Raw genomic sequence first — 17,447 nt, 5'->3', positions numbered from 1 at the left:
TAAAAGAGAGATTAAAAGAGTTCTGGACAGAACCAAGGCATTGTATGGTCCTCGGACTTGGCCTATAGGGAAACCAACTTCTTAATAGTGTTTGGACAAAACCAAGGCGTTGTATGGTCCTCGGACTCAAGCCTATGGGGAAACCAACTACTTAAAAGAATTTTGGACAGAACAGTCCTCGGACTCAAGCCTATGGGGAAACCAACTACTTAAAAGAGTTTTGGACTGAACCAAGGTACTGTATGATCCTCGGACTCGGGCCTATGGGGAATCCAACTACTTAAAAGAATGATTAAAAGAGTTTTGGACAGAACTAAGGCAATGTATGGTCCTCGGACTCGGGCCTATGGGGAAACCAACTACTTAAAAGAGTTTTGGACAGAACCAAAGCACTATATTATCCTTGGACTCAAGCCTACGGGGAAACCAACTACTTAAAAGAAAGATTAAAAGAGTTTTGGACAGAACTAAGGCATTGTATGGTCCTCGGAGTTAAGCCTATGGGGAAACCAACTACTTAAAAGAGTTTTGGACTGAACCAAGGTACTGTATGATCCTCGGACTCAGGCCTCTGGGGAATCCAACTACTTAAAAGAAAGATTAAAATAGTTTTGGACAGAACTAAGGCAATGTATTGTCCTCGGACTCGGGCCTATGGGGAAACCAACTACTTAAAATAGTTTTGGACAGAACCAAAGCACTGTATTATCCTCGGACTCAAGCCTATGGGGAAACCAACTACTTAAAAGAAAGATAAAAAGACTTTTGGACTGAACCAAGGCACTGTATGGTCCTCGGACTCAGGCCTACAGGGAAACCAACTACTTAAAAGGGTTTTTGACAGAACCAAGGCACTGTATGGTCCTCGAACTCGGGCCTATGGGGAAACCAACTACTTCAAAGAAAGATTCAAAGGGTTCTGGACAGAACCAAGGCATTATATGGTCCTCAGACTCAACCCTATGGGGAAACCAACTACTTAAAAGACTTTTGGACAGAACCAAGGCACTTTATGGTCCTCGGACTCGGGCCTATGGGGAAATCAACTACTTAAAAGAAAGATAAAAAGAGTTTTGGACTGAACCAAGGCACTGTATGGTCCTCGGACTCAAGCCCATGGGGAAACCAACTACTTAAAAGGGTTTTTGACAGAACCAAGGCACTGTATGGTCGTCGGACTCGGGCCTATGGGGAAACCAACTACTTAAAAGAAAGATTAAAAGAGTTCTGGACAGAACCAAGGCATTGTATGGTCCTCGGACTTGGCCTATAGGGAAACCAACTTCTTAATAGAGTTTGGACAAAACCAAGGCGTTGTATGGTCCTCGGACTCAAGCCTATGGGGAAACCAACTACTTAAAAGAATTTTGGACAGAACAGTCCTCGGACTCAAGCCTATGAGGAAACCAACTACTTAAAAGAGTTTTGGACTGAACCAAGGTACTGTATGATCCTCGGACTCGGGCCTATGGGGAATCCAACTACTTAAAAGAATGATTAAAAGAGTTTTGGACAGAACTAAGGCAATGTATGGTCTTCGGACTCGGGCCTATGGGGAAACCAACTACTTAAAAGAGTTTTGGACAGAACCAAAGCACTATATTATCCTCGGACTCAAGCCTACGGGGAAACCAACTAATTAAAAGAAAGATTAAAAGAGTTTTGGACAGAACTAAGGCATTGTATGGTCCTCGGAGTCAAGCCTATGGGGAAACCAACTACTTAAAAGAGTTTTGGACTGAACCAAGGTACTGTATGATCCTCGGACTCGGGCCTCTGGGGAATCCAACTACTTAAAAGAATGATTAAAAGAGTTTTGGACAGAACTAAGGCAATGTATTGTCCTCGGACTCGGGCCTATGGGGAAACCAACTACTTAAAATAGTTTTGGACAGAACCAAAGCACTGTATTATCCTCGGACTCAAGCCTATGGGGAAACCAACTACTTAAAAGAAAGATAAAAAGACTTTTAGACTGAACCAAGGCACTGTATGGTCCTCGGACTCAGGCCTACAGGGAAACCAACTACTTAAAAGGGTTTTTGACAGAACTAAGGCACTGTATGGTCCTCGAACTCGGGCCTATGGGGAAACCAACTACTTCAAAGAAAGATTCAAAGGGTTCTGGACAGAACCAAGGCATTATATGGTCCTCAGACTCAACCCTATGGGGAAACCAACTACTTAAAACACTTTTGGACAGAACCAAGGCACTTTATGGTCCTCGGACTCGGGCCTATGGGGAAATCAACTACTTAAAAGAAAGATAAAAAGAGTTTTGGACTGAACCAAGGCACTGTATGGTCCTCGGACTCAAGCCCATGGGGAAACCAACTACTTAAAAGGGTTTTTGACAGAACCAAGGCACTGTATGGTCGTCGGACTCGGGCCTATGGGGAAACCAACTACTTAAAAGAAAGATTAAAAGAGTTCTGGACAGAACCAAGGCATTTTATGGTCCTCGGACTTGGCCTATAGGGAAACCAACTTCTTAATAGAGTTTGGACAAAACCAAGGCGTTGTATGGTCCTCGGACTCAAGCCTATGGGGAAACCAACTACTTAAAAGAATTTTGGACAGAACAGTCCTCGGTCTCAAGCCTTTGGGGAAACCAACTACTTAAAAGAGTTTTGGACTGAACCAAGGTACTGTATGATCCTCGGACTCGGGCCTATGGAGAATCCAACTACTTAAAAGAATGATTAAAAGAGTTTTGGACAGAACTAAGGCAATGTATGGTCCTCGGACTCGGGCCTATGGGGAAACCAACTACTTAAAAGAGTTTTGGACAGAACCAAAGCACTATATTATCCTCGGACTCAAGCCTACGGGGAAACCAACTACTTAAAAGAAAGATTAAAAGAGTTTTGGACAGAACTAAGGCATTGTATGGTCCTCGGAGTCAAGCCTATGGGGAAACCAACTACTTAAAAGAGTTTTGGACTGAACCAAGGTACTGTATGATCCTCGGACTCGGGCCTCTGGGGAATCCAACTACTTAAAAGAATGATTAAAAGAGTTTTGGACAGAACTAAGGCAATGTATTGTCCTCGGACTCGGGCCTATGGGGAAACCAACTACTTAAAATAGTTTTGGACAGAACCAAAGCACTGTATTATCCTCGGACTCAAGCCTATGGGGAAACCAACTACTTAAAAGAAAGATAAAAAGACTTTTGGACTGAACCAAGGCACTGTATGGTCCTCGGACTCAGGCCTACAGGGAAACCAACTACTTAAAAGGGTTTTTGACAGAACCAAGGCACTGTATGATCCTCGAACTCAGGCCTATGGGGAAACCAACTACTTCAAAGAAAGATTCAAACGGTTCTGGACAGAACCAAGGCATTGTATGGTCCTCAGACTCAACCCTATGGGGAAACCAACTACTTAAAAGACTTTTGGACAGAACCAAGGCACTTTATGGTCCTCGGACTCGGGCCTATGAAGAAACCAACTACTTAAAAGAAAGATAAAAAGAGTTTTGGACTGAACCAAGGCACTGTATATTCCTCGGACTCAGGCCTATGGGGAAACCAACTACTTAAAAGGGTTTTTGACAAAACTAAGGCACTGCATGGTCCTCGGACTCGGGCCTATGGGGAAACCAACTACTTAAAAGAAAGATTAAAAGAGTTCTGGACAGAACCAAGGCATTGTATGGTCCTCGGACTCAACCTTATGGGGAAACCAACTACTTAAAAGACTTTTGGACAGAACCAAGGCACTTTATGGTCCTCGGACTCAGGCCTATGGGGAAACCAACTAATTAAAAGGGTTTTTGACGGAAGCAAGGCACTGTATGGTCCTCGGACTCGGGCCTATGGGGAAACCAACTACTTCAAAGAAAGATTCAAAGGGTTCTGGACAGAACCAAGGCATTGTATGGTCCTCAGACTCAACCCTATGGGGAAACCAACTACTTAAAAGACTTTTGGACAGAACCAAGGCACTTTATGGTTCTCGGACTCGGGCATATGAAGAAACCAACTACTTAAAAGAAAGATAAAAAGAGTTTTGGACTGAACCAAGGCACTGTATATTCCTCGGACTCAGTCCTATGGGGAAACCAACAACTTAAAAGGGTTTTTGACAGAACCAAGGCACTGCATGGTCCTCGGACTCGGGCCTATGGGGAAACCAACTACTTAAAAGAAAGATTAAAAGAGTTCTGGACAGAACCAAGGCATTGTATGGTCCTCGGACTCAACCCTATGTGGAAACCAACTACTTAAAAGACTTTTGGACAGAACCAAGGCACTTTATGGTCCTCGGACTCGGTCTTATTGGGAAACCAACTACTTAAAAGAAAGATAAAAAGAGTTTTGGACTGAACCAAGGCACTGTATGGTCCTCGGACACAGGCCTATGGGGAAACCAACTAATTAAAAGGGTTTTTGACGGAACCAAGGCACTGTATGGTCCTCGGACTCGGGCCTATGGGGAAACCAACTACTTCAAAGAAAGATTCAAAGGGTTCTGGACAGAACCAAGGCATTGTATGGTCCTCGGACTTAGCCTTTAGGGAAACCAACTACTTAATAGAGTTTGGACAGAACCAAGGCACTGCATGGTCCTCGGACTCAAGCCTATGGGGAAACCAACTACTTAAAAGAGTTTTGGACAGAACAGTCCTCGGACTCAAGCCTATATGGAAACCAACTACTTAAAAGAGTTTTGGACAGAACCAAGGCACTGTATGATCCTCGAACTCGGGCCTACGGGGAATCCAACTACTTAAAAGAATGATTAAAAGAGTTTTGGACAGAACTAAGGCAATGTATGGTCCTCAGAATCGGGCCTATGGGGAAACCAACTACTTAAAAGACTTTTGGACAGAACCAAGGCACCTTATGGTCCTCGGACTCAGGCCTATGGGGAAACCAACTAATTAAAAGGGTTTTTGACGGAACCAAGGCACTGTATGGTCCTCGGACTCGGGCCTATGGGGAAGCTAACTACTTCAAAGAAAGATTCAAAGGGTTCTGGACAGAACCAAGGCATTGTATGGTACTCGGACTTAGCCTATAGGGAAACCAACTACTTAATAGAGTTTGGACAGAACCAAGGCACTGTATGGTCCTCGGACTCAAGCCTATGGGGAAACCAACTACTTAAAAGAGTTATGGACAGAACAGTCCTCGGACTCAAGCCAATGGGGAAACCAACTACTTAAAAGAATGATTAAAAGAGTTTTGGACAGAACTAAGGCAATGTATGATCCTCGGACTCGGGCCTATGGGGAAACGAACTACTTAAAAGAGTTTTGGACAGAACCAAAGCACTGTATTATCCTCGGACTCAAGCCTATGGGGAAACCAACTACTTAAAAGAAAGATAAAAAGACTTTTGGACTGAACCAAGGCACTGTATGGTCCTCGGACTCAGGCCTATGGGGAAACCAACTAATTAAAAGGGTTTTTGACGGAAGCAAGGCACTGTATGGTCCTCGGACTCGGGCCTATGGGGAAACCAACTACTTCAAAGAAAGATTCAAAGGGTTCTGGACAGAACCAAGGCATTGTATGGTCCTCAGACTCAACCCTATGGGGAAACCAACTACTTAAAAGACTTTTGGACAGAACCAAGGCACTTTATGGTTCTCGGACTCGGGCATATGAAGAAACCAACTACTTAAAAGAAAGATAAAAAGAGTTTTGGACTGAACCAAGGCACTGTATATTCCTCGGACTCAGTCCTATGGGGAAACCAACAACTTAAAAGGGTTTTTGACAGAACCAAGGCACTGCATGGTCCTCGGACTCGGGCCTATGGGGAAACCAACTACTTAAAAGAAAGATTAAAAGAGTTCTGGACAGAACCAAGGCATTGTATGGTCCTCGGACTCAACCCTATGGGGAAACCAACTACTTAAAAGACTTTTGGACAGAACCAAGGCACTTTATGGTCCTCGGACTCGGGCTTATTGGGAAACCAACTACTTAAAAGAAAGATAAAAAGAGTTTTGGACTGAACCAAGGCACTGTATGGTCCTCGGACACAGGCCTATGGGGAAACCAACTAATTAAAAGGGTTTTTGACGGAACCAAGGCACTGTATGGTCCTCGGACTCGGGCCTATGGGGAAACCAACTACTTCAAAGAAAGATTCAAAGGGTTCTGGACAGAACCAAGGCATTGTATGGTCCTCGGACTTAGCCTTTAGGGAAACCAACTACTTAATAGAGTTTGGACAGAACCAAGGCACTGCATGGTCCTCGGACTCAAGCCTATGGGGAAACCAACTACTTAAAAGAGATTTGGACAGAACAGTCCTCGGACTCAAGCCTATATGGAAACCAACTACTTAAAAGAGTTTTGGACAGAACCAAGGCACTGTATGATCCTCGAACTCGGGCCTACGGAGAATCCAACCACTTAAAGGAATGATTAAAAGAGTTTTGGACAGAACTAAGGCAATGTATGGTCCTCAGAATCGGGCCTATGGGGAAACCAACTACTTAAAACACTTTTGGACAGAACCAAGGCACCTTATGGTCCTCGGACTCAGGCCTATGGGGAAACCAACTATTTAAAAGGGTTTTTGACGGAACCAAGGCACTGTATGGTCCTCGGACTCGGGCCTATGGGGAAACCAACTACTTCAAAGAAAGATTCAAAGGGTTCTGGACAGAACCAAGGCATTGTATGGTCCTCGGACTTAGCCTATAGGGAAACCAACTACTTAATAGAGTTTGGACAGAACCAAGGCACTGTATGGTCCTCGGACTCAAGCCTATGGGGAAACCAACTACTTAAAAGAGTCATGGACAGAACAGTCCTCGGACTCAAGCCAATGGGGAAATCAACTACTTAAAAGAATGATTAAAAGAGTTTTGGACAGAACTAAGGCAATGTATGATCCTCGGACTCGGGCCTATGGGGAAACGAACTACTTAAAAGAGTTTTGGACAGAACCAAAGCACTGTATTATCCTCGGACTCAAGCCTATGGGGAAACCAACTACTTAAAAGAAAGATAAAAAGACTTTTGGACTGAACCAAGGCACTGTATGGTCCTCGGACTCAGGCCTACAGGTAAACCAACTACTTAAAAGGGTTTTTGACAGAACCAAGGCACTGTATGTTCCTCGAACTCGGGCCTATGAGGAAACCAACTACTTAAAAGAAAGATTAAAAGAGTTCTGGACAGAACCAAGGCATTGTATGGTCCTCAGACTCAACCCTATGGGGAAACCAACTACTTAAAAGACTTTTGGACAGAACCAAGGCACTTTATGGTCCTCGGACTCGGGCCTATTAAGAAACCAACTATTTAAAAGAAAGATAAAAAGAGTTTTGCACTGAACCAAGGCACTGTATATTCCTCGGACTCAGGCCTATGGGGAAACCAACTACTTAAAAGGGTTTTTGACAGAACCAAGGCACTGCATGGTCCTCGGACTCGGGCCTATGGGGAAACCAACTACTTAAAAGAAAGATTAAAAGAGTTCTGGACAGAACCAAGGCATTGTATAGTCCTCGGACTCAACCCTATGGGGAAACCAACTACTTAAAAGACTTTTGGACAGAACTAAGGCAATTTATGGTCCTCGGACTCGGGCCTATTGGGAAACCAACTATTTAAAAGAAAGATAAAAAGAGTTTTGGACTGAACCAAGGCACTGTATGGTCCTCGGACACAGGCCTATGGGGAAACCAACTAATTAAAATGGTTTTTGACGGAACCAAGGCACTGTATGGTCCTCGGACTCGGGTCTATGGGGAAACCAACTACTTCAAAGAAAGATTCAAAGGGTTCTGGACAGAACCAAGGCATTGTATGGTCCTCGGACTTAGCCTTTAGGGAAACCAACTACTTAATAGAGTTTGGACAGAACCAAGGCACTGCATGGTCCCCGGACTCAAGCCTATGGGGAAACCAACTACTTAAAAGAGTTTTGGACAGAACAGTCCTCGGACTCAAGCCTATATGGAAACCAACTACTTAAAAGAGTTTTGGACAGAACCAAGGCACTGTATGATCCTCGAACTCGGGCCTACGGGGAATCCAACTACTTAAAAGAATGATTAAAAGAGTTTTGGACAGAACTAAGGCAATGTATTGTCCTCAGAATCGGACCTATGGGGAAACCAACTACTTAAAAGTCTTTTGGACAGAACCAAGGCACCTTATGGTCCTCGGACTCAGGCCTATGGGGAAACCAACTAATTAAAAGGGTTTTTGACGGAACCAAGGCACTGTATGGTCCTCGGACTCGGGCCTATGGGGAAACCAACTACTTCAAAGAAAGATTCAAAGGGTTCTGGACAGAACCAAGGCATTGTATGGTCCTCGGACATAGCCTATAGGGAAACCAACTACTTAATAGAGTTTGGACAGAACCAAGGCACTGTATGGTCCTCGGACTCAAGCCTATGGGGAAACCAACTACTTAAAAGAGTTTTGGACAGAACAGTCCTCGGACTCAAGCCAATGGGGAAACCAACTACTTAAAAGAATGATTAAAAGAGTTTTGGACAGAACTAAGGCAATGTATGATCCTCGGACTCGGGCCTATGGGGAAACGAACTACTTAAAAGAGTTTTGGACAGAACCAAAGCACTGTATTATCCTCGGACTCAAGCCTATGGGGAAACCAACTACTTAAAAGAAAGATAAAAAGACTTTTGGACTGAACCAAGGCACTGTATGGTCCTCGGACTCAGGCCTACAGGTAAACCAACTACTTAAAAGGGTTTTTGACAGAACCAAGGCACTGTATGTTCCTCGAACTCGGGCCTATGAGGAAACCAACTACTTAAATGAAAGATTAAAAGAGTTCTGGACAGAACCAAGGCATTGTATGGTCCTCAGACTCAACCCTATGGGGAAACCAACTACTTAAAAGACTTTTGGACAGAACCAAGGCACTTTATGGTCCTCGGACTCGGGCCTATTAAGAAACCAACTACTTAAAAGAAAGATAAAAAGAGTTTTGCACTGAACCAAGGCACTGTATATTCCTCGGACTCAGGCCTATGGGGAAACCAACTACTTAAAAGGGTTTTTGACAGAACCAAGGCACTGCATGGTCCTCGGACTCGGGCCTATGGGGAAACCAACTACTTAAAAGAAAGATTAAAAGAGTTCTGGACAGAACCAAGGCATTGTATGGTCCTCGGACTCAACCCTATGGGGAAACCAACTACTTAAAAGACTTTTGCACAGAACTAAGGCAATTTATGGTCCTCGGACTCGGGCCTATTGGGAAACCAACTATTTAAAAGAAAGATAAAAAGGGTTTTGGACTGAACCAAGGCACTGTATGGTCCTCGGAATCAGGCCTATGGGGAAACCAACTAATTAAAAGGGTTTTTGACGGAACCAAGGCATTGTATGGTCCTCGGACTCGGGCCTATGGGGAAACCAACTACTTCAAAGAAAGAGTCAAAGGGTTCTGGACAGAACCAAGGCATTGTATGGTCCTCGGACTTAGCCTATAGGGAAACCAACTACTTAATAGAGTTTGGACAGAGCCAAGGCACTGTATGGTCCTCGGACTCAAGCCTATGGGGAAACCAACTACTTAAAAGAGTTTTGGACAGAACAGTCCTCGGACTCAAGCCTATATGGAAACCAACTACTTAAAAGAGTTTTGGACAGAACCAAGGCACTGTATGATCCTCGAACTCGGGCCTACGGGGAATCCAACTACTTAAAAGAATGATTAAAAGAGTTTTGGACAGAACTAAGGCAATGTATGGTCCTCAGAATCGGGCCTATGGGGAAACCAAGTACTTAAAAGTCTTTTGGACAGAACCAAGGCACCTTATGGTCCTCGGACTCAGGCCTATGGGGAAACCAACTAATTAAAAGGGTTTTTGACGGAACCAAGGCACTGTATGGTCCTCGGATTCGGGCCTATGGGGAAACCAACTACTTCAAAGAAAGATTCAAAGGGTTCTGGACAGAACCAAGGCATTGTATGGTCCTCGGACATAGCTTATAGGGAAACCAACTACTTAATAGAGTTTGGATAGAACCAAGGCACTGTATGGTCCTCGGACTCAAGCCTATGGGGAAACCAACTACTTAAAAGAGTTTTGGACAGAACAGTCCTCGGACTCAAGCCAATGGGGAAACCAACTACTTAAAAGAATGATTAAAAGAGTTTTGGACAGAACTAAGGCAATGTATGATCCTCGGACTCGGGCCTATGGGGAAACGAACTACTTAAAAGAGTTTTGGACAGAACCAAAGCACTGTATTATCTTCGGACTCAAGCCTATGGGGAAACCAACTACTTAAAAGAAAGATAAAAAGACTTTTGGACTGAACCAAGGCACTGTATGGTCCTCGGACTCAGGCCTACAGGTAAACCAACTACTTAAAAGGGTTTTTGACAGAACCAAGGCACTGTATGTTCCTCGAACTCGGGCCTATGAGGAAACCAACTACTTAAAAGAAAGATTAAAAGAGTTCTGGACAGAACCAAGGCATTGTATGGTCCTCAGACTCAACCCTATGGGGAAACCAACTACTTAAAAGACTTTTGGACAGAACCAAGGCACTTTATGGTCCTCGGACTCGGGCCTATTAAGAAACCAACTACTTAAAAGAAAGATAAAAAGAGTTTTGGACTGAACCAAGGCACTGTATATTCCTCGGACTCAGGCCTATGGGGAAACCAACTACTTCAAATGGTTTTTGACAGAACCAAGGCACTGCATGGTCCTCGGACTCGGGCCTATGGGGAAACCAACTACTTAAAAGAAAGATTAAAAGAGTTCTGGACAGAACCAAGGCATTGTATGGTCCTCGGACTCAGGCCTACGGGGAAACCAACTAATTAAAAGGGTTTTTGATGGAACCAAGGCACTGTAAGGTCCTCGGACTCGGGCCTATGGGGAAACCAACTACTTCAAAGAAAGATTCAAAGGGTTCTGGACAGAACCAAGGCATTGTATGGTCCTCGGACTTAGCCTATAGGGAAACCAACTACTTAATAGAGTTTGGACAGAACCAAGGCATTGTATGGTCCTCGGACTCAAGCCTATGGGGAAACCAACTACTTAAAAGAGTTTTGGACCGAACAGTCCACGGACTTAAGCCTATGGGGAAACCAACTACTTAAAAGAGTTTTGGACAGAACCAAGGCACTGTATTATCCGCGGTCTCGGGCCTATGGGAAACCAACTACTTAAAAGATTGATTAAAAGATTTTTGGACAGAACGAAGGCACTGAATGGTCCTCGGACTCATGCCTATGGGGAAACCAACTACTTAAAAGAAAGATTAAAAGAGTTGTGGACAGAACTAAGGCATTGTATGGTCCTCGGACTCGGGCCCATGGGGAAACCAACTACTTAAAAGAATTTTGGACAGAACCGAGGCACTGTATGGTCCTTAGACTCGGGCCTATGGGGAAACCAACTACTTAAAAGAGTTTTGGACTGAACCAAGGTACTGTATGATCCTCGGACTCGGGCCTAAGGGGAATCCAACTAATTAAAAGAATGATTAAAAGAGTTTTGGACAGAACTAAGGCAATGTATGGTCCTCGGACTCGGGCCTATGGGGAAACCAACTACTTAAAAGAGTTTTGGACAGAACCAAAGCACTGTATTATCCTCGAACTCAAGCCTATGGGGAAACCAACTACTTAAAAGGGTTTTTGACATAACCAAGGCACTGTATAGTCCTCGGACTCGGGCCTATGGGGAAACCAACAACTTAAAAGAAAGATAAAAAGAGTTTTGGACTGAACCAAGGCACTGTATGGTCCTCGGACTCAGGCCTATGGGGAAACCAACTAATTAAAAGGGTTTTTGACGGAACCAAGGCACTGTATGGTCCTCGGACTCGGGCCTATGGGGAAACCAACTACTTCAAAGAAAGATTCAAAGGGTTCTGGACAGAACCAAGGTATTGTATGGTCCTCGAACTCAGGCCTACGGGGAATCCAACTACTTAAAAGAATGATTAAAAGAGTTTTGGACAGAACTAAGGCAATGTATGGTCCTCAGAATCGGGCCTATGGGGAAACCAACTACTTAAAAGAGTTTTGGACAGAACCAAGGCACTGTATTATCCTCGGTCTCGGGCCTATGGGAAACCAACTACTTAAAAGAAAGATTAAAAGATTTTTGGACAGAACGAAGGCACTGAATGGTCCTCGGATTCAGACCTATGGGGAAACCAACTACTTAAAAGGGTTTTTGACAGAACCAAGGCACTGTATGGTCGTCGGACTCGGGCCTATGGGGAAACCAACTACTTAAAACAAAGATTAAAAGAGTTCAGGACAGAACCAAGGTATTGCATGGTCCTCGGACTTGGCCTATTGGGAAACCAACTTCTTAATAGAGTTTGGACAAAACCAAGGCGCTGTATGGTCCTCGGACTCAAGCCTATGGGGAAACCAACTACTTAAAAGAAAGATTAAAAGAGTTTTGGACAGAACTAAGGCATTGTATGGTCCTCGGACTCGGGCCTAAGTGGAAACCAACTACTTAAAAGAGTTTTGGACAGAACCAAGGCACTGTATTATCCTCGGTCTCGGGCCTATGGGAAACCAACTACTTAAAAGAAAGATTAAAAGATTTTTGGACAGAACGAAGGCACTGAATGGTCCTCGGATTCAGACCTATGGGGAAACCAACTACTTAAAAGGGTTTTTGACAGAACCAAGGCACTGTATGGTCGTCGGACTCGGGCCTATGGGGAAACCAACTACTTAAAACAAAGATTAAAAGAGTTCAGGACAGAACCAAGGTATTGCATGGTCCTCGGACTTGGCCTATTGGGAAACCAACTTCTTAATAGAGTTTGGACAAAACCAAGGCGCTGTATGGTCCTCGGACTCAAGCCTATGGGGAAACCAACTACTTAAAAGAGTTTTGGTCAGAACAGTCCTCGGATGCAAGCCTATGGGGAAACCAACTACTTAAAAGAGTTTTGGACTGAACCAAGGTATTGTATGATCCTCGGACTCGGGCCTATGGGGAATCCAACTACTTCAAAGAATGATTAAAAGAGTTTTGGACAGAACTAAGGCAATGTATGGTCCTCGGACTCGGGCCTATGGGGAAACCAACTACTTAAAAGAGTTTTGGACAGAACCAAAGCACTGTATTATCCTCGGACTCAAGCCTATGGGGAAACCAACTACTTAAAAGGGTTTTTGACAGAACCAAGGCACTGTATAGTCCTCGGACTCGGGCCTATGGGGAAACCAACTACTTAAAAGAAAGATAAAAAGAGTTTTGGACTGAACCAAGGCACTGTATGGTCCTCGGAATCAGGCCTATGGGGAAACCAACTAATTAAAAGGGTTTTTGACGGAACCAAGGCACTGTATGGTCCTCGGACTCGGGCCTATGGGGAAACCAACTACTTCAAAGAAAGATTCAAAGGGTTCCGGACAGAACCAAGGTATTGTATGGTCCTCGAACTCAGGCCTACGGGGAATCCAACTACTTAAAAGAATGATTAAAAGAGTTTTGGACAGAACTAAGGCAATGTATGGTCCTCAGAATCGGGCCTATGGGGAAACCAACTACTTAAAAGAGTTTTGGACAAAACCGAAGCACTGTATTATCCTCAGACTCAAGCCTATGGGGAAACCAACTACTTAAAAGAAAGATTAAAAGAGTTTTGGACAGAACTAAGGCATTGTATGGTCCTCGGACTCGGGCCTAAGTGGAAACCAACTACTTAAAAGAGTTTTGGACAGAACCAAGGCACTGTATTATCCTCGGTCTCGGGCCTATGGGAAACCAACTACTTAAAGGAAAGATTAAAAGATTTTTGGACAGAACGAAGGCACTGAATGGTCCTCGGATTCAGACCTATGGGGAAACCAACTACTTAAAAGGGTTTTTGACAGAACCAAGGCACTGTATGGTCGTCGGACTCGGGCCTATGGGGAAACCAACTACTTAAAACAAAGATTAAAAGAGTTCTGGACAGAACCAAGGCATTGTATGGTCCTCGGACTTGGCCTATTGGGAAACCAACTTCTTAATAGAGTTTGGACAAAACCAAGGCGCTGTATGGTCCACGGACTCAAGCCTATGGGGAAACCAACTACTTAAAAGAGTTTTGGTCAGAACAGTCCTCGGATGCAAGCCTATTGGGAAACCAACTACTTAAAAGAGTTTTGGACAGAACCGAAGCACTGTATTATCCTCGGACTCAAGCCTATGGGGAAACCAACTACTTAAAAGAAAGATTAAAAGAGTTTTGGACAGAACTAAGGCATTGTATGGTCCTCGGACTCGGGCCTAAGTGGAAACCAACTACTTAAAAGAGTTTTGGACAGAACCAAGGCACTGTATTATCCTCGGTCTCGGGCCTATGGGAAACCAACTACTTAAAAGAAAGATTAAAAGATTTTTGGACAGAACGAAGGCACTGAATGGTCCTCGGATTCAGACCTATGGGGAAACCAACTACTTAAAAGGGTTTTTGACAGAACCAAGGCACTGTATGGTCGTCGGACTCGGGCCTATGGGGAAACCAACTACTTAAAACAAAGATTAAAAGAGTTCTGGACAGAACCAAGGTATTGCATGGTCCTCGGACTTGGCCTATTGGGAAACCAACTTCTTAATAGAGTTTGGACAAAACCAAGGCGCTGTATGGTCCTCGGACTCAAGCCTATGGGGAAACCAACTACTTAAAAGAGTTTTGGTCAGAACAGTCCTCGGATGCAAGCCTATGGGGAAACCAACTACTTAAAAGAGTTTTGGACTGAACCAAGGTATTGTATGATCCTCGGACTCGGGCCTATGGGGAATCCAACTACTTCAAAGAATGATTAAAAGAGTTTTGGACAGAACTAAGGCAATGTATGGTCCTCGGACTCGGGCCTATGGGGAAACCAACTACTTAAAAGAGTTTTGGACAGAACCAAAGCACTGTATTATCCTCGGACTCAAGCCTATGGGGAAACCAACTACTTAAAAGGGTTTTTGACAGAACCAAGGCACTGTATAGTCCTCGGACTGGGGCCTATGGGGAAACCAACTACTTAAAAGAAAGATAAAAAGAGTTTTGGACTGAACCAAGGCACTGTATGGTCCTCGGAATCAGGCCTATGGGGAAACCAACTAATTAAAAGGGTTTTTGACGGAACCAAGGCACTGTATGGTCCTCGGACTCGGGCCTATGGGGAAACCAACTACTTCAAAGAAAGATTCAAAGGGTTTCGGACAGAACCAAGGTATTGTATGGTCCTCGAACTCAGGCCTACGGGGAATCCAACTACTTAAAAGAATGATTAAAAGAGTTTTGGACAGAACTAAGGCAATGTATGGTCCTTAGAATCGGGCCTATGGGGAAACCAACTACTTAAAAGAGTTTTGGACAGAACCGAAGCACTGTATTATCCTCGGACTCAAGCCTATGGGGAAACCAACTACTTAAAAGAAAGATTAAAAGAGTTTTGGACAGAACTAAGGCATTGTATGGTCCTCGGACTCGGGCCTAAGTGGAAACCAACTACTTAAAAGAGTTTTGGACAGAACCAAGGCACTGTATTATCCTCGGTCTCGGGCCTATGGGAAACCAACTACTTAAAGGAAAGATTAAAAGATTTTTGGACAGAACGAAGGCACTGAATGGTCCTCGGATTCAGACCTATGCGGAAACCAACTACTTAAAAGGGTTTTTGACAGAACCAAGGCACTGTATGGTCGTCGGACTCGGGCCTTTGGGGAAACCAACTACTTAAAACAAAGATTAAAAGAGTTCTGGACAGAACCAAGGCATTGTATGGTCCTCGGACTTGGCCTATTGGGAAACCAACTTCTTAATAGAGTTTGGACAAAACCAAGGCGCTGTATGGTCCTCGGACTCAAGCCTATGGGGAAACCAACTACTTAAAAGAGTTTTGGTCAGAACAGTCCTCGGATGGAAGCCTATGGGGAAACCAACTACTTAAAAGAGTTTTGGACTGAACCAAGGTACTGTATGATCCTCGGACTCGGGCCTATGGGGAATCCAACTACTTAAAAGAATGATTAAAAGAGTTTTGGACAGAACTAAGGCAATGTATGGTCCTCGGACTCGGGCCTATGGGGAAACCAACTACTTAAAAGAGTTTTGGACAGAACCAAAGCACTGTATTATCCTCGGACTCAAGCCTATGGGGAAACCAACTACTTAAAAGAAAGATTAAAAGAGTTTTGGACAAAACTAAGGCATTGTATGGTCCTCGGACTCAAGCCTATGGGGAAACCAACTACTTAAAAGAGTTTTGGACAGAATCAAGGTACTGGATGATCCTCGGACTCGGGCCTATGGGGAATCCAACTACTTAAAAGAAAGATTAAAAGAGTTTTGGACAAAACTAAGGCATTGTATGGTCCTCGTACTCGGGCCTATGGGGAAACCATCAACTTAAAAGAGTTTTGGACAGAACCAAGGCACTGTATTATCCTCGGACTCGGGCCTATGGGGAAACCAACTACTTAAAAGAAAGATTAAAATAGTTCTGGACAGAACCAAGGCATTGTATGGTACTCGGACTCGGCCTATGGGGAAACCAACTCCTTAAAAGAGTTTTGGACAGAGCCAACGCATTTTATGGTCCTCGGACTCAAGCCTATGGGGAAACCAACTGCATAAAAGACTTTTGGAAAGAACCAAGGCACTGTATGGTCCTCGGACTCGGGCCTATAGGGAAACCAACTACTTAAAAGAAAGATGAAAAGAGTTTTGGACTGAACCAACGCACTGTATGGTCCTCGGAATCAAGCCTATGCGGAAACCAACTACTTAAAAGGGTTTTTGACAGAACCAAGGCAGTGTATAGTCCTCAGACTCGGGCCTATGGGTAAACCAACTACTTAAAAGAAAGATTAAAATAGTTCTGGACAGAACCAAGGCATTGTATGGTCCTCGGACTCGGCCTATGGGGAAACCAACTCCTTAAAAGAGTTTTGGACAGAGCCAAGGCTCTCTATGGTCCTCGGACTCAAGCCTATGGGGAAACCAACTACTTAAAAGACTTTTGAACAGAACCAAGGCACTGTATGGTCCTCGGACTCGGGCCTATAGGGAAACCAACTACTTAAAAGAGAGATGAAAAGAGTTTTGGACTGAACCAAGGCACTGTATGGTCCTCAGACTCAAGCCTATGGGGAAACCAACTACTTAAAAGGGTTTTTGACAGATCCAAGGCACTGTATGGTCCTCGGACTCGGGCCTACGGGGAAACCAACTACTTAAAAGAAAGATTAAAAGAGTTCTTGATAGAACCAAGGCATTGTATGGTCCTCGGACTCGGCCTATGGGAAACCAACTCCATAAAAGAATTTTGGACAGAACAAAGGCACTGTATGGTCCTCGGACTCAACCCTATGGGGAAACCAACTACTTAAAAGACTTTTGGACAGAACCAAGGCACTTTATGGTCCTCGCTCTCGGGCCTAAGGGGAAATCAACTACTTAAAAGAAAGATAAAAAGAGTTTTGGACTGAACCAAGGCACTGTATGGTCC

Source organism: Quercus robur, chromosome 4 (assembly GCF_932294415.1).
Source record: "Quercus robur chromosome 4, dhQueRobu3.1, whole genome shotgun sequence".
Classification (NCBI taxonomy): domain Eukaryota; kingdom Viridiplantae; phylum Streptophyta; class Magnoliopsida; order Fagales; family Fagaceae; genus Quercus; species Quercus robur.
Note: the sequence above shows the minus strand (reverse complement) of the source record.